This window comes from Anomalospiza imberbis, chromosome 2 (genome assembly GCF_031753505.1).
Source record: "Anomalospiza imberbis isolate Cuckoo-Finch-1a 21T00152 chromosome 2, ASM3175350v1, whole genome shotgun sequence".
Taxonomy (NCBI): domain Eukaryota; kingdom Metazoa; phylum Chordata; class Aves; order Passeriformes; family Viduidae; genus Anomalospiza; species Anomalospiza imberbis.
Window position 1 is genome coordinate 39218257 of NC_089682.1, and position 23738 is coordinate 39241994.

Below are 23738 nucleotides of genomic sequence, written 5' to 3' on the forward strand. Positions count from 1 at the left end.
TATATCAAAATCTCTCACAGGCTGGGGACTTGCCTTTCTGCAGTATGTGAAAGGCAGCTATTTCTCCTCATCAAATGATTTTGTGTTCTTTATTTTCAGAGGGATATGCCTTTGTACTGTGGCTCCTGTGTTCACACTGAGGTTACAGTTTGCAGTATCTTGCCCACAGAACGAGCCATTCAAAAGCCACAGCTCGTGAAATAAGAAAATCCACGTACTTGTTTTTGTCCTCAGTGCATGAGTAAATGGTGTCCCCTTATTTGTACAGTCTGTCACATCTTCTATTAGTGAGCTCATTAGGATAGAAGGCATCAGGATCATGTCAGTTTTGTGATCATAATTTGAACGCAGCTTCTTTGGACCTTCATCTGTTCAGCTGTCACAAGTCTGGCATAAGCTTATGGTCATTGATGGTTTGAACCAACTAACCAATGGATCTTTGATTTGGAAAGGAAAGAGACACACATAGTCTAGTCTCTCTAATTAGTTAAACATCACTATTTTTTGCTTTCCTAAGTAATGTGGGTTAGCTTTGCATTATAGTAACTATAATTGTAATGGACCATATTCAGGTACAAAATTACCTGAATCTTTTAGAAGTTCTTGACTACTTGATTTTTACAATTTATAATAGATGTTCTTTAATAAGATACTTCTATTATTTACTATTACTTTTTTTTTCCTTCTGTGTCTGTGTTTTTAAGACATCTTGTCAAGGCTTGTTGTTTGTTATGAGAGTAGACCCTTAATGTGGAATCACAGACATAACATCTGACCTGGAAAAAAAGTAGCTCTAACAAAGGGTTGAATCTTCGTTATTGAAGACATTGAAGTGAAAAGTAGCCTGATTAAAGACAGCAGTATTGAGTTTTTGCCATTAGACTAGAAAGGCTGAATTGTTACTAAAAGCCATGAAGAGAGGGACTCTGGAATTTGTGGTGAAAGGAAATTGAAAAGAAACAGAACATTTGGATTCATGTTTCATGAAATAATGTGTGTGACAGAATAGGAAGGCAGTCTGAGGGAAAATTGACATAATTTTTTCCTACAACTGGGAGAGGCCAGATAAATATGTCAATGTTAACAAGTGAACTATTGTATACTTAGGAAAAAAGATTCAGAACAATTTGTAAATATTAATTTCCATTTGCTTTAGAAAAATGTTTTATAATGTACAAAAATGCACTTTTTCTTTATAGCATCTTTATGAGTCCATACTAATTACAAATCTTTCTTTGGTTTTCTTTAGTTTTATAGGACCAATTCTTCATTCAGCTTTGCTTATCTTAATTATGAAGCTATAAAATTAAATATTTCCCACTGTATTTTGTTACAGCCACATGAGAAATAGAGAGTTATGGTATGCCTATGGTATTAGGTTTTTCAGATAGGAAAGAAAATTATGGAAAGAAAAAAGATGTTATTAGAATCGAGACTGTTAACTGAAAAGACAGGAAATAATACCAATAAGGACAGAATTGCCATTTTTTTATTTTATAACAAAAGAACAAAGTAAATTCTTTAATGTTGATGTACATGTAGTAATGAAAACCTTTGTTTTCAAATGTGAGAAGGAAAAAAATCAGGCTTGGATAATTGAAGTATGCTCTGGAAATAAATAAAATAGTTGGAATATAAAATCATTGTGAATAAATGGACATAGGAAAACCTATATTGAAATTTAAAAAATAGTTAGTTCTTTTTTAGAAGAAAGCAAAAAAACTGGAAAGTGGTCACCCCACAGATGTCCTGAAACTTCTTTATAGAAAGTAGCCAGATCCCACAACCAAGTGTTCACAGTAGCAGAATCAGGATTTTGAATTCTTTCTTTCAGTAGAACAAATGCAAATTTGTCATCATTTCATTCACTCTGTTATTGCCTCATGGTAACATCAATGCTTCATAATTATTTTGGTGGCAATTATCTGAACTGCTTCTGTTCCTTTGTTCAATAAATTGTTTTCAATCATTTAAGAGAGAAATTAAACACTTAGTATATTTCAGTTCATGGCTTTTATTAACTGTGGGTTTCAGACAATTTCTCAGGCATGATGCTGACTTTAGGAACATTCACATCAGAAGATCTCACATGATAGAGTTACACATGCTTTAGAAGTCTAGAAATTAGATTTGTAAAAAAGGAAGAGTTGAAAATGTATTTATTTGTACACTTGACTTATTTGCATAGAACTTCTTTAAGCCAAACCTTCCTCACAGGTGAATGTTAAGTCTTTTCAACTGTCCTCTAGGCCATAAGATATTATTATCTCTTTGCAGGTATTTATTATCATCTCAGGTTAAGGAAAATGCCTGTACTCAGAAAAAAATAAGAAGCATTGAGTTGAGGAATTGTCTTAAAATGTTTAGCTATTGCAGCAAGATTTCTTGTTTGCTTGGCAGTCAGCAGAGATTCCCATGGACAAAAGATAGCCTGTTTCTCTTCCCCATATTTAGACCCTGCTAAGCTTCCTGCTATGAAAGCATCTTCTCTGGCTTCTGCTGCTGTTTGCCCTGAGAGATCCTGTAGACAAGCACTGTAAATTTTAAACCACCAGCCTCACAGGTGATGTGGGGCAGTTGTAGAACCTGCATAACATAACATTATTGTGTAATAATAAATTATAAATTATAATTATAGTTTTAAATTATGTAATTTTGTATGTTTGACCCTGGTGACTGTAAAGCACAAGGATAGGACACTTGCCCACACAGCTGTTTTATTTTCGCATCCCAAGTCGGCTCCTGTGTGACACTTTGCTAGTAGGAGAATGGATGTTTAAATGTTGCTGCAGAGGCAGACAAAGAGGAGAAACAGAGACACAGAAAATGGAAGTAACAGCAGGGATGTATTGCAGAAGTTTAGTGTTATCATTTATTACACAAATGCCAGTGGTCAAGTGATAAGCAACTTCTCTCTGAGGGCACGATGGAGGCAATGCTGCTGTTCTTCATGGAGGAATTTGTAGATACCAAAAAAACCTTTCCAGTACATCCTTGTCATCACGTACAGAGGCCACATGCCTTTTCTCAAAAAGAGAGCAGAAAGGCTTATATACTTTTTAATGAACTTTGGGAGCCCTTTATAGAACATTAACAAATGTCTGATGGCTGCTGTGTTTGTATAAACAAGTTTTCTTTTTTCTTGTTCTTGTGCTTTAGTCCATAAACTGTTGATATTTCCAACCTCCAGCCAAATTAATGCTCAAGAGGATACATGTTTCTGCAGTCTCCAAAGAGCTGGATATCACCAGTTACATGCAAGAATTTCCTTTTTAAAATATGTTAAATTTACTGGGAATGTTTCTTGAACATGCTTAAAGACAGCTGCTTTGGTTTTTTTCATGCCAACATCTATTAATTTGACTACTTGTGATTTAAAACCAACTGAAAATACATAGTTAACAACCTAAGTGTTGGCGATTCAGACTTTTTTCTCTCAGATTGAAGACACATAGGTAGGATTCACAATTTTAAGTCATTTAATGGTAGTAGAATTATACATAGATTGTGAATGGCCCTTAAAGAACTTGAAATGATAAAGAGAAAAGCATCTGAAAACCTTGGGAATTTTGTCTGTTCCCTTCTTTTCTCACTTTTTATTCTAAGCCTTAAGAGAACTGAGTGCAAACTTACTTAAGAAGAACAGCAAAAACCATTTCTCAGATTGTCTTTAAATATATCACTGCTATTGATTCAGCTTGCTTGACTGCACAATTCATCAGATCAATTCTGGGCTATCTTTTCACATAAAATACTCTCTGAGTTCAGTTTCAAACTGACAAATTCTGCTTTTTTCTTACTGAGATGACTACCAAGAATTTTGATGGCAGAAAAAAGCATTGTTGAACTAAAGGTTCTGTTTAGGTGTTCTCATGTGAGAAGCCTCTCGTGCTGAGCTGAGGACCTTCACAGTGGTGTAGTAAGAATATGCAGGAAAGGAAAGCCTCATTGCTTTTCAGGAAATTTCATATCCTCCAGTTCACTTGAATGTTACTGGTAAATGCTCTTTCATCAAATGCAAGATACCTAAATTACATTGACTATAGGTTAAAATGAACCTTTTTATACATTTTCGGGGGGTTGCATATTAAGCCGGCATTTACAGAATTTTTAATTTCTTTTTGGTTATCTTTTCTTTAAGCTTTGGTTTTTTGGGGTTTTTTTAATTTCTTGGTTGTAAATGGAATGTTGTTTTGAAAGTCTAAATTCTGAACATATTTAATAATGTATCAGAAAAACAGATATAAAGGACCTGAAAGACGTACAATAACAGCCCAAAGTATGTAGCAGTTAAAGAATGCATTCACAGAAGAACAAAAGCATGAATAAATGCATGTTTATCAAAATTTTCCTTCATTCCATACTTCAACCATCACATCCATACTTTTATTGAAAATACAAGTGAAGATTTGTTCTGGAAGGGAGTTCATTCAGATGTCATTTTGTAGTGGCTGCTTGCAACCACAAAGTATATTAGCATTTTAACTTGGGTGATAGTTGCTTATTATGTATCCATCACAGATGCTAACAATTCAGACCTTCTGTGAATCATGACAAAATGAAATATTTATAGTTTGACAGGAAATTTTTAACAAATAGGAACTACCTTCTGTAAATTTAGTTGTCAGCACTTTGTAAAATTTCAACAAGCTAAGCAGGTTTGTTTATTATTGTTTTTACTATTTATAATTTATTATTTTTATTTCATTCTGGTATGCTTCATCCTTCTATTTATTTATTAGACCTAATGAATCTTAACTTTCACTCATAATAAAATGTATACCTTTTTGTTTCTATGCTAGTATCTTAATTATCTCTCACATCATCTTTCTTCTTTCTTGCAGTTTGAAATGTTTCTTCATGTATCCTCTCCTAACCTTTATATTGACCCCAACATTTGGATAGTCTGCATTCCTTTGCTTTCCCCTCAAAGATGTGTGGTTCCCATGCAGAATTAAACACATTACAGGTAGCTGGAAGAGTAGAGGACGTAACAGCAGATACTCCTCACCTATGGAAATTCTTAGATTAATTTATTTAAGAAAAAGGTAGTATTTATTCTGAGGGCAGTAAAGTTGTACAGTGTGATACAGTTTCTGTAAGTGAAGGTTTACTCGGTGCCTAATGCCCTGACTGTATCCAAGACAAAGGAATCAAATTAGGAAAACACTATATTATACAGTTATATTTTATAGACATTCAAAGTCGATTTCTTTTGCTCTTCTTAGTGTCAGAAGAGACAGTTTCATTGCTGTGCAGTAGCTTTCTGTATTTCTGTATTTTACCACCTTATTTTAAAATGATACTATACCTTAAATCTATGATTTCAGGAGTGAAAGGGAAACAGAATCAGGCATATACGACTTTAACAAAGAGAGCGGAAAGAGAAGGAAGGTATTGGGCATTGCTGTGAGTACAGCTGATTCTTTTCTGGGAAGAGATTTTGCGAGGGAAGCCTTGACTGCACTAAGTAAAACCGCTGTTGATTAGGCAGAACTGGATGGTAGTTGATTGGAAGTGGGCAGACTGAAAAAAATTGTCCCAAGCCAATTTATACCCTCAGCTACATCTGTTGCTGCTTTCTTACTGGAAATTTTCACATGAAAACCTGGTTTGCAAGCTGGAGTTTGGAATAACTTTTCTTTACGTTGGACTCTGACTTTCCTGAGAAAAGCAATTAAAACCATATGTATCACTTTTTTGGATGCAGAGTTCCCTTTGTCCTACACAGACCTGGGAGCATTACGGGTAACATAAGAGCTGAATTATGAAAGTAGTTACAAAACAAAGTAACTTTTCCAATGTATTTTACAGAATAATTTTTTCACCAGATACATTTGCTTACATAGATTTTTTTCCTTTTATTTTTCCTTAATATCTCTAAGCAATTTTAAAATCTTGATATCAAGCTTTTCCTTTGGCATTCCTGGGAGCATTTATTGCCCTTAGTTGGTTTTAATATTTTCTAATGGCAATCCCAAATTACACGTTTGGTTATTTAATGCCAACTGAGAGTCAGGCAAATGCAAACTGATTTGTGTGGCTACAAAAACCGCACGAGTGGAAGCCAATCATATTGATCACTTCAGCCAATTATTCTTGTACAACACATGGTTATCCCATTTTATTCACTAATATGCAGTAAAGCAAGCTGGCAGCTAAGAGTTGTTACATGATGAAAGTCTCTTTGCTTACCACTCTGATATCACTGCTGTGAAGGACAAGTCTTCTAACATATTTTAACAATCTTTTCAAGAATACAACTCAAAGTTACTGAGACAAGAAAAAAAAAAATTGTTGGCACAATTAGGTTTGGGTTGAGAAGTAGCAGTTCCCAGCCAACTAAAATGTTTTAGATTAACTTTTGGATTCAGCAGTATATTTTGAAAGGAAAACTGTTGACAAGGCTGCAAGTATTTTAAAGGGCTGAGCTGTGACGGGCTTGATCAGGAATGGAAGTTCTGTTTGTTTCCGAGATTTCTGGTGGCTTTGAAACTCACACGTCTCAATACCTCAGAAACTAAAACCAGCCTGTATAGTACTGGCTGGAGCCAGATGAAGTGTCAGGGACTTACTTAGCAATATATGGGTTTCATTTCATTCCAGTGGAGATGTAAAGCAAGGCCTTTGCTAAACAGAATTGCAGAGGACTTCAATCAGGATGCAGATGCAAATGCCTTTGGTTGCAGACTAGAAGTGAAACACTGCCTGCAGTCACGGGGATTAATTCCTTTGTCATTTGGGCTCCCTCTTCTCCCCTGCTGCAGGATTCATAATTTTATAAATCATTCTGTGCTGCTAAGATCTCCTTTTCAGCTCATTTGAGATGCAGTGTTAGGAAGGAGTACCCTCCTCCAAAAGGTCAAGCTTGTTGTTTATTGTCAGTGAAAAGGTTTTTCTGTTTTCTCCTCCTTTAACTTCTAATACCATCCTTCTTTTCCATGCCACCAACCAGCTTTGTTTCTCTCTGAAATGACCAGCAAGAGTGCTAATAAAATTTATGTGGCTTAACCACTTCTCTGTGAAAATGGCCAGCAAAGCTAATATTTCTAGGGCCTCTCTGCATTCTCCATCGTGGTTTAAAATAGTGTGTCTTAGTAATGCTTGAAAAAGCCTGTGTAGGAGAGAGAGTGGAATCACAAGATCAGAATTTAAAAATAGCATCTCTGGAAAAAGTTGATGTTGAGAGTTGTTTAAAATTGTTTTAGCCATATTTTTATTCAGGGGTGCAAATACCTCTGAGGGGAAGAAAAAAAAGCTTAAGATTCTCTTTTTGACATATTTTCTTGATGCTTTTGTGAATGTGGAATATATTAGGTCTACGTTATCCATCATTTCTCCATTATGAAATCTCAGTTAATTAAGTCTTATCTGCACCCTTTGAGTAGAAGGCAGCCTTCTTTTTTTTTTTTAGTAGTGGGACAGGTTATTCCTTATCACTCTTAGACCTTGTAGATGTTTCCCTTGTAGCCATGTATAAAAACGGCTGATATGGCACGAGTCTCCATGTGACAAATAACCTTCAAGTGCCAGAATCCTATGTTGGATTCCACTTCAACTCCTAATCTCATACACATCTTCTTGTGATATGACAATTCAGGGCAACAGAAAAGATTGACTAATTAAAAAAAAAAAGTTTTATTCAGGAAAATGTATTTTAATAAGGAAGACATGAAAGTGGGATTGATAGGATATGAACTTTGCATTGTAATGCACAAAAAAGGAAAAAGCTGTGTAAGGAACTGTAAAGGAAGACTTGTTTCCATCTTCATGCTGGTACTGGTATCTTCAATATTTGAAAGGACAAAACAGCACATTGAACTGATAACATGTGCCAGTGACACCTGTGCTCCACATTAAGATAAATGGGCTCCTTGCATTCTTGAAGTTTGGTGCATGATGGTCCTTGTTATTTCAGGGCTTCAGCAGTGGCTTTGTGACTATTGCTGAATTCCAAAGTGAATGGATCTTTGCTGGCACAGGAAAATGATAGGAAGTGTTGGTTTTGTTCTAAATTAAATGGAAGAGCTTCCTTTAAGAGGTCTTTAAGTTCTTTAAGAGGTTGTTCTGCAACAGCAGCAAACAGAAGTATTTTATATAAATATTTCTGGATTTATAAGTCAGGTATTTGATCTGTGCAACAATAATTTTTCTGCCTCCTATAAAGTTATTTTTCCTCTAGTTTTTGTACCCTACTAACAGCATTACTTTCATAGAAGAGTTACTGGATTCCTTAAATTCATTGAAGTTGAAAAAATGCAAATCAAAGAATGGAACAAGGTTTGAACTACTGGGCACATTAGGATACAAAGTTAGATTCATTCCATGGCCACAGCATTCCAGGGTTTAAAAAACAGAGAAATGTGCATGTGTAGGTGAGTTGTTTTTTCAGTAGATGAAATCTAAAGTAACCTCCCATCTTTCAAGTATGCTGTGCCATATTTTCTTTTCAAGCTGCTAACATCTTCTCAGCTGTTGGCTTTGCTACCTAAGTAGGCACCTACATCTGAAAACTTGCTGGAAGGGTGAAGGGAATCTATCTGTGTTGGAACACTACTTGTGAGAGAAGGAGCAAGCCTTGCAGGAATCCTGAACTCCAGACAAAAGGCAGCAGAGCTGCTGCTGACCTCTACAACTCATTTTAAAGCTTGGCCTTGTGTGAGATGGTAAGCAGAGTATTGCTCGTTAAAGTAAGAGGAAGATGAAGGCAGCTGCCGTGCTGAGACTTGTGCTGCACCAGAGATTGACTCATTGCTGGAAAGGAACTGAGGAAAAAACGGTGCCAGAATCAGCCCAGCAACAACGCACAAGGCGGGAGTTGTGAGAATGCTTAGGAGTGTAAAAATTTGGGAGCTTGATCCAAGAAGCAGAGCAAAGAAATTGAGAGGACTGCAGAAGGTGGGCTAGCCCAGACAACTGAGCTGTCCGAGCAGAAAGGATTCAAGATTCACAGCTATTGGGAAGGCTTCCAGGAGGGAAAAATCTTTGCTAGAACCAAAGAAGGCTTTTAAATTACTTTTTTTAATTTTTTTTTTTTTTACTATTTTTAATTTTTTTCCTTCTAGTGAACTATGCAGCCAAGCACCGGCAAGCTGCTCCAGAATGTACCAATCCTGAGGCAGATGGAAAAAATATGAAAAAAAAATTATATATATCTATATATATAAAATCAGTTGTATTTGCTTTACCTTAAGGATTCACTTAAGGAAGCAGAACATTTCCTTCATTTAAGGTTTTGGTTTACTTTTGCATTTGTAAACTAGGAAAAATGTATAGTCATTAGTTCTTCTTTAGATAGGGGCTACAGTAACATTTTCATGACAAAGAATACATTTGTGTGAGTTTTACTGCAGAGAAATGCACACTATGCCAATTTTTAATACTTTTTATATGCATGAGTATGCCAAATGAAAATGCAGTTTTTTTCCTCTTCTTTCAAGTAAACTGTAGGAAGTATTGCTAAACTTTTCAGTGGGATAAATAACTGTCTTCCAAGGTCAAAGTGGTGCTGCTGGAATTGTGACCTGGCTTTGTGTTTTCCAGTACATGCAGTTGTGTATCAGTTTGTGAGCTGCAGTGGAGGTGGCATTTCATTGCTCTGACAGCAGCCTTAAGCTAAAAACCCACACCCTGGTGCCAAGAATCTAGAACACATCTGGGAGGACAAAAATCACCAAATAATATTAACGTTTCAAGGTATGTTTGGGATATCTTTCTAGGAAATAATGTGTTTGATAACTGTCAGATCATATTAGTCTTTCTCTTACCTTACAATATTGTAGACACAAAGAAGTATATTCTTCTAGCAAAGTAAAAAAATAGGCATGTGCTTACAAAATTAGAATTTGAATTGAAAAAAGGCAAGAAGATGTCATTAGAACACCATTCTAATCCCAAAAACTAAAGAAGATTGGGTACTAGTAATCTTTCTCAACAGGGAGCACTGATAACATCTCTCAAGCACACACACTGCAGACCAACTTCTCAGATCAACCTCTTTCCATGATTACTGCCTTCTAAGAATATTCCAAATACATCAGATAAACACTGGCAGCAAACAAGCCTCTAGAATTAATCTGGGTACTCTACTTGTGTCTCTGCAAATTTGGTGGCCTCATTAATTATGAGTTATGTTTTGCTGAAAATGCAATTAAAATGTTTGTAGGTCATCCTAGATGGAGTTAATTCTGATGTTTACATTTCGTATCTTCATTTTCTGACTTGGCCTTGCCTTTCCCTCCCCTCCTTAAGTAAAGGGAAGAGCAAGTGCCCACCTTGGAGGTGGCATGGATTTTACCAGGCAAAGCTCTTACTGCATTGTCATCTCTACTGAAGTACTTTAAATCTCACATGTTGTTAAGAAGTGTTTACTATTCAAATTCTTAATAATAGTCCCCAGTTGAGCCCCTAGCATTTGTGAATGATCAAATGTGACAGAATGGGAAAAAGGAGTAAAACTGAGAATGGTATTTCAAGCAGGGATACATTCAGACACTTATAAATGCACTCAGTTTAAGAGGCCTTGTCTCAATAACTGGTTTATTCATTCAAAACTGGAAAAATAATCTCTGTTCTACCAAATAGAAATTGGACCAGTAAAAGTACATGGCACTTTTTTTTTGTGATTGACAGTGCACTCAGTAGTGGCTGCATTTCTCTCTTCATCTCTTTTAACTTATACCCAGATCTGCATTGCAGAGGTAATTAGAGTTTTATTTGAGTCTCACTTCATGCAAAAAGGACATTTGGGAAAGCAGCCCATTATTGAGGTAGCTGTTAAAATTCTGACTGTTTCTTTTTTTAAAAATGTTATTATTTCTAGATCCTATTGCGAGAGGGGGGTAAGTATTTTTTTCATGAAGAGATCAGCCACAGAGCTATAAGTAACAGCCCAAAGACTTTCATCTCCTATGAAATTAGTCAGTACACTGCATATAACTGAGCCCTTAGTAGTAAAGTATTACAAAATGTAGTTGCAATTTTTTGTCTTTTACTGCATTTTTCATAGACTAAGATAACCCTTTTTACCCCTGGAAGTGGTATAAATCCAGCCAGTGATGCTGTTGTTAGCTGAAATACTCAAACTATGGAAGTTCAATGCAGGAAGCTTTCCTTGAGGAACACTTGAAAAGGAAATGTATGTAGCTCCTGTGATGTACTGGGACCCAATATTGTCAACCCATGTATAAACTAATATTCGGTACAGATTCTCAAGTATGAGATGTCTTGAGGGGGTTAGTTATTTAGAACCTTGCTTTGGTGTCTTCTTGAGCTTTCTGAAGCAGATGAGAGGACTGAGGAGTATAAAAGGTGGGTGTGCTGTGGACTTCCCTGGCTTAAATGTCTCTTGCATAGTGAAAGACGACACAATAGGGCTGGATTCTGTTGCCCCTCAGGATCCCTCAGAGTTTTCTGTTCCTGTGTTACCAGGATGACACATGCCCCAGTATAATTTCCAGATGGCTTTTGAAGTTGGATGTAGCGAAGTATTTGCTAAATGGCTCTCAGAAGAGACCCCAAACTGTGCTCCATTGTCAGAAGCAGTGAAAAGCTCATCTCCCTAGTTAAAACCATAGGGCTGTTTTGTGGGGATGCTTGTTTCCAAATGTCTCTGGGTTCTAATTCATTTTGTTACAAAGATTTTCTTATGTATTTTGTCAGTGATAGATTTTGGAGTAGCTCAGATATATTTGTTGCATGAAATATATATGAAAACGTTATTTATATAAGTGCAGTCAGAGAACGAGGAGTATGAGCACACCCAGATAAATTATATCAATATACTCCAAGAAAGAAATCCTGACTGCAGTTCTGAAAGTCAAGGATAAAGCTTCTGTTGACTTCAGCTGGGAAGAATTCAACCCAGAGAAAATAAGAAGCATGCCTTACACAAATTGATGTCAAGATGTATGTCCTCTGCCCCACAGAAAGAGGATATTTAAAATATTTATGTAAATATTTCAAAGGCTTGCCAGTTGAGCTTTGTTAAAGGAACCTGCATGTGTGTTGACCTTATGTTTGTTTGTTTCATGGAAAACTCATGCAGCTGCTTTTCATAACTGTGTTCACATCTGCTGTTGCTAAATCGTTGTGAGCCTGGTTTCCGAAGGAAATGAGTTTTATGTGATTACACTGTGTGTGCCTGGGTGTGCGTGCACACGTGCATCCACATGAATGTGAGAGCTTCCCACAACGACAGGGCTTTTAACTCACTGGCCAATTTCAACCAAATCTGAAGACAGGGCCTAGTTTCTGAGATAATTTCTACAAATTTCCTGAAATGCAGGCACCTAGGAAAGGCAGCTGGAGAATGAGAGACTTTGGAGGAAGTAGCATGCATGAGTTCAGCCCTTGTGAGGCACCAGGGAGCAGAGATGTTGGAAATGACCTAACTAATGGAAAGTTACCTTGTTAGGTGCTGGAGTAACTGGTTGTGAGAGAGAAATCTGCAAGGAACCTGACATCATTAATTTCACTGCTCACAAAATTGTGTTTTCTGATTAATTCTCATTTTATTTAGGAAAAAACCCAAGCACACAAAACATGGTCATTTTTTTTAGTAGTAATAACCCTAGTCTCTGTTTTAGGAGAGGAAATTTTAGATTTAAGAGAGGAAGAAAACATGAAAGGTTAGTGCTAGTTTTTATTGGCAAATGCTTTGGGTGGTATTGGGTGTGAAAGCTGTAAATTACTTCTGCAGATGGTCCTAAGGAAAGGAGAATAAAACCATTAAGTTACATCTTTTATGTTACATGAATTTGCTATATATGAAAAAAACTTGCATGGAAAAAAAAATCTAGCTTCAGAAAACTCCCTTGAATTACTTCTAGTTGCATTGGTGGTGTTTTTCATCTTTTGCCTCCTATGTGTGATGCTAGAAAATAAAGGAAAATTGTAAGCAATAGATTGTAGAAATATTTAAAAGTTGGCTAATCTACCTGTGATTGATGTTTAAAAAGAGATATCTATTAGACTGGGTGCATATCTATATATATATGTGTGTGTGTGCGCGTGGATATAGCGAGAGAGTGAATAGCAGAGTAGGAGAAGGATCTTTCTTATTGGAACGGGAAGTTGTAGCTCACTAAATGCTAAAAAAGGCTTTCTTTCTAGACCTGACAGGCTGTGAAATATTATACTTTAATCCTGTCACTCTTTTGGGACTGAATCTTGCTTGTCCTGTACCTAAGGGAAGTGTAATTTGGGAGGGTGTGCATGGGAGTATTTTAGGGATAGAGAGGTAAGTGGGAAATCCGCAGTGAAGAAGAAGAAAGGAAGCATTTCCTGGTGAAGGCGGAAAGTTTTGTGGAGTTTTTAAATATTATTTTTAAAAAGTTATTGGAGTTGTTCAAATGTTCAAAAGGCAGGAATGTTAGACATGGCCTAAGGGAAAATGTATTAATGGGAACACAAGTATGGAACGTGTGAGTGGTCAACAGGACATGATGAATTAAACTTAATGTACAGTTACAGACTTAATTAGAAGATTTTTTAGATTTATTACTTGTATTTGCAGTTTAATTGCCTTCAAAGTAATAAAAAATAAAAGCAGAGGTGATTCATTATTAAGGCTAACCTTTTCTAGGATATTACTGGTTTTACCAAGCAAAAACCCTTATTTTTTTGTGATCAAATTTCAAGAAGTGACCCCACCCCAAAAAGAGTGTGTTTTTCTCTCAATAATGCATATAATGCTGAGAGAGAGACAGTTTCTATGTGTGCACACAAAAGTTTCTCAGGGGAGAATTTCACACATGTACTGTGATGTAGAAATATCCAGTTTTTTTTGTAGAAAAAACCAAAGGAAAAGTCACTTTGAAACATGCCATAGCTTAGCTGGAATGCTTCGTGATGGAAGCTCAAAATAACTGCAAAGTATCATTTGAATGAAATTCAAGTAATGGGAAAGAAAGAATATTACCAGCTCTGCGTCTCTCATTTATCTGAACATCAGCAAATGGACACTTCATTTGATATCTTGACAGCTCTTTGTTTTTATATATTTGGCTGGTATATATCAAGGAAGACACAATGCAGTTTCTTTGAACTCTGCTGCCGAACATCTGTAAAAGTTTATTTGGCACATGGTAGTAATTTTGAGCTGTGTGTATGGCAAAGCTATGTATATGTCTCTGCACAGAAGTTAAACTGGTGAATCTGCAACATTTGTCTAAAACATTTCATTTATCCAACATCTTTTTGAATTATATATCAAGTTCAAAATATAATATTTAAAAGGTTTCTTTGTGTTTAAGCGTACCTTTGAACAGAGTGCTCAACAAAGACCCTACATTAGCTCTAGGATTTTGGATGAAGAAATATATATGCAGATATATAAATTACATATGCATATATTTCCTTCACCACAGATACTGAGAATCGATTTACTTTTATAAGTGTGACCTGCAACTAAACTATTTCTGGTATAAGTGAGAATGTTTGGATTGCTAGCACAGAATGGAGGACTGTGTAAATCCCAATTTTCCTCTGCCATTAAACTTTGTGACTTTTTTTTTTAGTATAGCCTAATCATAGGATCATATGGTAGATGCTTTTAATGAAAATACGCAGATACTTTCCTAAAATCTATTTTTTGTTCTTTCACTGGAATAAAAGCTTTTGCTCATGACAGAAGTGTGCTTTGGCACTCAGTCACTGCTTCAGGGGACTTCTCATAGAATCCACAGACTCTGAGAGGATTCCAGGGACTCTTTGCATGGCAGTCTGTAAATTCAGGACCTTATTCCCCTAATATTTATTTTTATCTATTTATTTTAAAACACAGGCAATAATAAATCTGTATTACTGCAGTACTTGAGGTTACCATCCTGTAGTCACTGCTTGGAGACTGCATCTTTTTTTTACTCAGCTGAGAAGACACTAGAGATAACTTCAGAGTGGAAAAGGAGGCTTGTGAGAGCAGCTGATGAGAGAGGACATGGAGGGGCCCATGGGCAAGGTCAAACCGGGAGCACTGGTAGAGAGCAGGGATGAAACTCAGAGGTTTCATTCAGTGTTTGCCATAAATCAAAGTCATAGAATGGCTTGGGTTGGAAGGGACTTTAAAGATAAGAATTTGACTTAGGTTGAATCTTCAGTTCTGAATTTTATGCCATAAAGATCTTTTGACTTGTTGATGAAACCATTAGCAGACCAATTTACTCTCTTGTTTAAAACACTCTTTAAAGCTCTAAAATGCCTGAGGCCTGCAGAAAGGTCCTTGTATCTCAATGGCAGACCCATGAATGAATGCAGAGTGTACTGTGTTGTGTTCCTGGGCTGTTTACAGAAATACCTATATTTTGTTGTAATCTGTTGTGCATATTCATATTTCACGCTAGGATACCTGCAACGACTTTGCTGAAAACTATGATTACTGAAAACTGTGCCTTTTAAATTCCATAGCAGAATCATCAGAAAATGCTGTGCTTAAACAGAGTGTAAAATGCAACCCTTTTTATACTTCATCCCTGTGAAGTGCAGTTCCTTGATGTCAGCTTCTGAGTCCAGCATTTGCATTAGGAAATACTTCATATCTCCTAGTGGCAATAATTAAAATGGATTCCTGTGGTGTGAATAGATGCCATAGCTTTTATTGTGCCCCATTTTCCATGTGTAATTGAGCAGCTTTGTAGTAAGAGAACAAAGGTTAGATGTATGCAAGTTTATCTGGATACTAGGTTTCAATTAGAGGAAAACCCAATTCCTTCTACTTTTTCCAGGTTCTCTGAAGCTTTTACACAAAGGGCACGCTAATTTCCTCCTCCTACACTTCACCAGCGTAGAGGGGCTTATTTTTACCAAAAATATTTTGGTTTTGGATCCTAATCTGGGAAACAGAGAGGTAACAAAAAGCATAGTTAAAAAGAACCAGGACCATCTCACAATGCATTTTAAAAAAATGGTAGGTGATACTTGCTTATTTTTATGAGTATTCAAGCAAATGCATGGCTCAGCTGAAAATATTCAGGGAGCAAAGGAGCTGTGTCCTTTGCACAGAGAGGCTTAGCAGATGCACTGTTACTTTAAGGGAGATACTGTTTTTGTTATTGTTATTATCATCATACTATTATGCTGCCAATGTTTTTGATGTCTGTAAAATAGCCTTTGAGGAGTTCCAGCTTCCTGTGTGGTGACATGGTCAGTAGAATAATGTGATCCTAGCAGTGTTGTATTCCAAATCATCTGCCTCTTATACCTGTCATTGCCAAATAGAGGGTATGGATTTGAGAGGTTATGAGGTTTTTTGCTGTGATTTTGTTGGGGTTTTGTTTTTTTTTTCGTGTGTGGTTGTTTTTTTTTTGCTTTTTATTTTTTATTTTGTTTGCAGCTTACACAACTGAAATATAAGACTGAAACTTTAAATATTGGGTTTTTTTACTTTTTTATTTTGTTTTTTAGCCAAATGTCATTCGAGCTTGCAACTTACACAATTGAAATATAAGACTGAACCTTTAAGTATTGCTTTGGAAGAGTTTGTCTTGTTTTCATGCTGATTTCACACCTTAAAGGTTTTACAGAAGGCCTGACTTATGTGGCTCTAGCAGCACTTCTCTATAACACATTACATGAATTGTTTTTATTTTAAACACAGCTAAACTATGGAGAAAATAACGGGGTGAGAGTGGCTGTAAAATTTACCAAAACCAAATTACAGCAGCGCAAAATATAAGCACTCATGAAACTGTAAATTGAGTTGCAACTTCTGAGCATTGTCCCTCTGGCCTGCTCTTCTTCGTGAGCTTCGTGAACTTTGAGTGAGTGAAAGCAGCAGAACTTTCAACTGCACAGTGTTTTATGTTTGTTTGGTTCAGTCTGTTTCTCCTGTTTTCATTTCATGAGAGTGAAAGTGCTTGTTTTTTGGTAGAAGCAATTAGATATGTAGCACCTTGAACCCTTTGGTGATATTTGGTTTGTTTTTATTGAGAATGCTCGTGGAGGCTGTTTTTATTTAGACTTTCTAGACATAGGTTTTGAGAGAAATTGCTGCTTCTGTTCTGTTTGGAGATCGGGGCAGAGCGATGTGACTTGAGTTGCTCAGGGTGTCAGGAGAAGCTGAGTCAAACCAGCTCAGACCACCAATCCAGTAGCCCTTGGAGCAGAGCCCTTTGCCACCCCAGAGCTGCTGCACTGGAAGCCAGTTTGACGTGGAGCACTCCAGGCCCTGAGGGATTTGCACACTAATCCTTTGTGTGACAACACTCCAATATCAGCCTCGCAAACATGGGGGTGATGAGTGTGTTATAAGTGTTTGGATAGATAAAAAACAAAATGAACTGTTAAAATGGCTTCATTTTTTAACTTGTAAAAAAATTCTCAGCAGGGCAAGATATTACCAGTGCTAAGAACAGCTCTGAAAGGATGTCAAGATAATGCTACTATCAACATGAGCGTTTGTGGTGATCCTTCAGAAAAAAAAAATAAGCTGAGAAACAATTTTTCTTCATTCTGTCCCAGGAGACTTTCTGACTAGTGATGACTTGTCTGACTCAGCTATGTGTATTCTAATTCACTTTCTTAGCCAAGATCAGTCAACACTCATTAGAAGTAAACTTCAGCACTTAGCTCAGATTTAGTAAATAGCTTTATTAGTTTAGGTGAAATACTCTTTAAGTCTTCAGCCTTACCCAGGTAACACATTAATCTGTGTGTTAACAAGGAGAGAAACTATTCATAAATCCTTCTGTAATTTTAGAGTCACTGAAATGAAGTTGAGTTTTATAAATTACTGATTTGGCTCTCTTTCTGGGGGATTCTGCTGTTACAAACCCAAGAGTCACTCGTGTTGTCTAGGTGTAAGCTTAATTTTCGTTCATAAAATTATTTGATCACTCAATTATAACTAAATGTAGACCAGAGTTTGACTTTTAAAAAATCCAATCTTTAAATACGAATATGTACTAGAGTAAGTAAAATAACCTAGTTCATACAATATAGGAATCATCTGTTAGTGGTGGTAAAGCACTTTAGCACGAAGGTTTATTGGTTTTGTTAGAAACACATTGCACTCACTACACATAAGAATGCATTTGTCCTTGAGCTACAAGTTTGTTTAAAGAAACAGTTTTTAACCACTTCAAAATCATAACAGACTAACCTGTTCCACCAAAGGAAACAAAAGCAACAGTTGTAAAAGAACAATAGTCTTTTTTGTGGAGGTGGTATTATAAAATGCTTTTAAATTTGGTACCATCTATGAGTGTACCCAAATATAAAATCGTAGATAATTATTCAATGCAGTAAACAAGTAATTACATTTCATCTTCAAATTTGAATTTGCTTTATTGACATAAGTTTGGTGATTGGCATTACTTTAGCAGTTCTTCTTTTCTTCTCCATACCTTTCTTTAAATCAAAATCCTGCATTTCAATGTCCTGCAATCAGTTTGCAGCAGTGTTACAGAATCGCAGCCACAACCACAGGAGCAGCCATGATTTACCTGGAAAATGCTCTCAGGTAAATTACATAGGAGATGGTCTGTGAATTAGGCTTTTAAAATTACTTTTATAAAATCAACAGCAAACCACCAGGAAAAAAAAAATCCCACAATATGCTTGGAAGCAGGTTTGCTTAGAATCAGATGCTTGTGTTAGTTCTTGAGTAGTTGTTACAACCCTGAGGCCTCATCTGAAATCAGAAGGAGACATAGCCAGTGTTGGGATCTTGAGAGGTAGCAGGACTTTCAGATTTTTTAGGACTGCTGACAAACAAGTAGTGAGGATGTGCATGTTTGTTTGTATATGTACATATAAATACGTGATCTTTAAGCATGTGGAACTATTGATTCTTCTTTTGGGGATTTTGTCTGTAAGAAAGGGGTGGGAGGCAATAAAATTATTTATTCAGCTCATAGTTGGCATTGAATAGTAGGTACAGGTTCTGAGACAATTTCAAATCTTTGTCTTGTTACTGAAAATTATTAATATTTAGGCAATTTGAAGACATAGAAACCTATGGAAGAGTATATTGCTTGTGTGTAGTACATCTCTGTGAATATTTTGAACTGCAGTCTTCTTTCTTCCTGTCATTTCTTGTAGTTGTTACTGAACTTTAACAATTTGACTTGGATTCAAGTTAACACTATTACTTAAAACTCTAAATTCCAACAGTAATTAGAGCACATCTAATGTCAATAGGGCTTCAAGGAGCTTGTTAAAGAATGTAAATTTAATTTGAGCACACATAAAATGGTTGCCTACACCCAGGTATGGCAGCAGCCTCATTATTCAATAAAAGTCAGTGATGTGAAGTCCTTATATATTTTGCCCTGGGAATCTGACAGACATTTTCTCTGCAGGACTAGACAGTACGAGAGCAAATGTAAAGATGAGGTTCCAATTATGCTACTTCTTATTTAAATCTGCATCTTTTATTAACCTCATGCTCCCATTGGAACAGGTGAATGGAAATTATCAGATCCATATCAGAATAAATGCTTTGCATGTTATAAACAGGCGATAGAAAAATCTCAGTTGTAGAATATCAGTATGATTTAAATCTGTTTGATGGTTGGTTTGCAGACTTCTATGTCAGAATTTAATGTGGGCATGAAAATATAGTGGAAGTGTCTTGTTAATATTTTGTCAGGTAATGTGGTCAAGGAAGGTGTGTCTGTCTGTGGCAAACATAGGACACTAAGAACAGAAAGCTAGGAATAAGTTAAATTTCTTAACATATGTGAGTAGACTTGCGGCAGTATGAAGAGGATGGAAGGATTTTCGTTAACATAAACCCATTTTCGTTTCTGAAGGGCTCAGTGATCTAAATCCTCTCAGTATTTTATCTACATTTCAGTATTTACATCGAGATCTAGGTCACGCTCTACATCTAATTGAGGTTTTCATACAGCCTTCATGTTTCTAATGTTTTGTGACCTTTGGCTGTGTGGGAAGCCATGTGGTTTTTTTCAGCCAGGAACCTGGGACTAGAGAAAGTAAAGGCAGGTTTGCACAGTACAGTCAATCAGCGTGGCTCTGTTCCCAGATTTGTAAATGCTGACGAGTGGTTTTGTCACTCCAGGTGCTGGGTTATGTGGTGTCACAGATTTCAGACCTGGACAATAATCCCTTTCTAACACTGCTGATTTTTTGCAATCTTTTAGACAAAACCATGAAACATCAGTAAATTAACCTGAGTCGTAATATTCTCATTTTTGTACAGATAATTACATACTTCTTGATTAAACCTCACTTTTCTTGGAAGAAGCAAAATTTCAGTTCATCTTTGTGTCATGGAGCATCGTAAATTCTGTAGCGTGCACATCCAGCTGTTCCTGTGAACATGGCATCAAAAATGTGATAGTTTTATTGTAAGCTACAAGTACTACTTAGTAAATTAAATGCTGACATGTTTGGTAAGGGAAAGAATTTTGACAGTATCACTGTAAAACAAGATGATTTTCAACACCAAATACTTAAAGCAGCTTGAAGCCTAAATCTGCTGCAAACTAAATTACTCTGGTAGGATGCCTGACTTTTTGTGGAGAACACAACTCACAAATAAGCATAGGATGGAGCTGCCAGTTTTATTGCTTACATAAACCAAATGCTTAGTGTTTGAGACATTGTTCAGAAAGACAGCATTAAAAGTTTCTCCATGAATCACAAGGAGAAATAAACTTAATTGCTGACCTGTTGGGTGTGAGTGGTAACTTGTGTGTGCTACCAACATATATATTGTGGGTGTCAGTGCTTTTCCTCCTCAGTGTTATATGGGAGACAGTTTAAGTATTATTATTGTTATTATGACAGTCCTGAAATTTAAACATATATTTGTTGAAGTTACTCAGTGATTCAAGCCAGGGCAAGGCAAAGAGAAATATTTTGTTCAGCTCTTAGTTTAACCAGACACAAATGGCTAAAATCCTGCACCACAGACTGGCGTTTAGATGGCAAAGAGGGAGAGATAATCCAAATTACTTTCTTTCATTATGAGGCAGTGAATAAGTTGCTCTCTACATTGTTCTTCTCCCTTCCTTTCTCTTGCAGGAAATTCTTGAAAGAGGATGATAGATCCTGTAATCACCAGCTAAGTCTGTGGGTGTTAGGCTTTTACATAGAAATGAAATGGGGCTCTTTGTCACATGCTTTTTTGAGAAATGGTCAGCATCTCAGGAACCTGCCCTGTTTGATGGATCCTTGACAGACTGGTTTAGTGACAAAAGTAGCCCAAAAGATGCTGTATTTTTGTCTCAGTTGCCCATAAAGCTGAACTGCAAAACGAGGGTGAGTCCAGCCTTTAATTTTGGCTATGTGCTCTGTAGAGGAAACAAATGGGAACTGACTCTCCTCCTGACAGATAACACTAGGAAGTGCTCAAAAATAGTGTATTTACACTTTCCATCTGTAACTCTCAGTAATTATTTATTTGTTACTGTTAAAACACTTGTCAGATGTTTTCAATTACTTTATTCTAACTGAGGATAAATAAAACACATTATTGAGGTTGATAGAAAAAACAGCTCCATTCCTGTTCCTGGTTAGAGATTATACAGGGTATGTATACATAACAGTGCATATAATAATGCAAAATAATGTTACTTACATGAAAGAATTTTTTGGAGTTCTGGCTTCAGACAGGTGCTCTGCTAAGCTCTCCACCACCATCGCTTGGTTCCATGTTTTCTGTTTTTGTTGTTGGGCGTCCCTGTAGAACAGTCTTCATCACTCTGTATTGCCATAATTGAAGACTGGTGCTGATATAAACCAGTGCAAAGTAATTGCTAGGCCTTGTTTGTTTGCTTGCTTTGTATTTGAGAATAAGCAGGGAAGTTCTGGAAATAACCTAAATGTTAAAAATCCTCAACTCTAACAGCAGTGTTGCTTAATGATGGGTGTTGGGTACAATTAAAAATAGGTAATGGTAAGGGAAAACAGAAAAAAAAAAAAGCCCACTATTGGTAAAATCTCACTGAACAAGCATACAATGGGGAACAGCTCCCAAAGGCACACAGAGCAAGGAGTACCTGTGCGGAGAGGAGAGCAAGACAGGAGGAGGGCAAGGGGTGCTGAGATCTGGGAAACAGATTTCCTGTGCTGTCCCTTCTGTGAGCATGGCTCTGCAGCAGTCTCTGGTGAATAGAGAAGACATCACTCACGGTAACCTCCCTTCATCCCCCTAAAGTGCAGTTGCTGGTTTCAGCCATGGGGATCAGTAAATGCAGCAGTAAAAATGGGCACAGGCAACTCTTTTTTTTATTCTGTCAGTGCTAAGATTGCTTGTCTTTTGTCCATGCACACAAGTGAAGAAGCTTGGCTCCAGTGCAACTATCCTGCTTTGAAATCCCCTTCAAGAGCTTTAACTTAAGAAGTATCCTAGTGTGTGTTCTTACAGGTTGCAAACATTGAACATTTGTTTTTCAGATGTTGATGCTTTCTTAATACTTTCTTAAATCTAACCTTTTCCTGTACCATCAACAGAAGAATGCAATCTTCCGTTAGAAAAATCTGTTAAAAATTCCTGTTACATTTGTTTATGTGTGTGCAAATGTGTATAAGCCAGTGGACTTTAAATAGAATTCATTATGAAACAGGAATTCCTTGTTTTCTTTCATTTTGTTTGGTCAACTGAAAAAGAACATCTGTACCATCATCCTCACTGCAATTTTCCACCCTGGCAATTACCCACATGAGGAAAGATCATGTGCTATTTTAGAGAACAGGATATAATTGTGCAAGGTTTCTGTTGATCTGGGTAATTTAGTGGAAAAACTCTGATTAGACTAATCTTGCCAAAAGGTAGTAAGGGACACATTAGATGGCTTACCTGTAATTTAGATTTCTTTTAAGCTAGGTACAAATTGATGTTTTTGTGTACATAAAAAGACATCAGAAAAAGATGTATTATTCATAGGTACTGCTTCCTAATGGCAGCTAAAACTTTTTAAATACGTAATGCATTTGCACTAAGGAAAATATGCCCAATATTTCTTAAATGTCAAATGTATTTAAATATTTAAAAATTAGTTGAATTTGTGCTTCATTTAGCAATATTTTTAAAAAATGCATTCTGCATTGTTAGTTGTTTTGAAAATGCATTATCCAGTTAGCAACTAAATAAAATATTTATCTGACATGCTGACATAAAGGTACAAAATCATTGTAGTATAATTCTGTTTATGGAGGTCTGAAAGTGAGGTCAAATTTCCATTCATTTCTAGCCACTGTACAAGGTTACTAGAAGGTCACCTCTTCTGAATAAATAGAGCAATATTTACAGTAGAAAACAATGGAAGCTGCTAAGTTGAATCTTTAAGTGCTTATTCTTTGTGCATCTGCAAAGAATTACAGCAATTGTTGAATTGTATTATTTTGCACGTTGCAAGCTGGAGTAAAGAATCTAATCCAAGCATTATTACAATCATTGTGAGGATTATTGCTTAGTAGGGCCTGATCCATCCTGTTAGGTGCTCTGCCTTTTGTTTTCCAAAAGCTTTGTGAAAAATATGTCTGAATCATCAGTAGCGAATCTTGTTTGTGAATCTTGAGATTCTTCTGCCATCAAAAGCTGAGAATCCACTCTCACAAGTTTTGCAGTTTGCTGAGATGTATGTGACATTCAGCTGTTATCAACTGATTGGGGGAATGGACCCATCCTGACTTTGATGAAACTTTTAGGTGCAGGGATATGAAGCCTCTGAAAAGGGTTGGAAACTTAGCCAGGTGCAGAAATCAAGCACAGCTTCAATCAGGAGCAATAACTGCGCAGACAAAGAAGTACAAAAGAAGAACACTGCACA

General features: G+C 36.5%; 1 protein-coding gene across 1 annotated transcript in view; it reads left to right on the forward strand.

The window, feature by feature from the left end:
- ROBO1 (roundabout guidance receptor 1) overlaps positions 1-23738 on the forward strand; it is a 643691-nt gene that overhangs the window by 488926 nt on the left and 131027 nt on the right. The window lies entirely within an intron of this gene.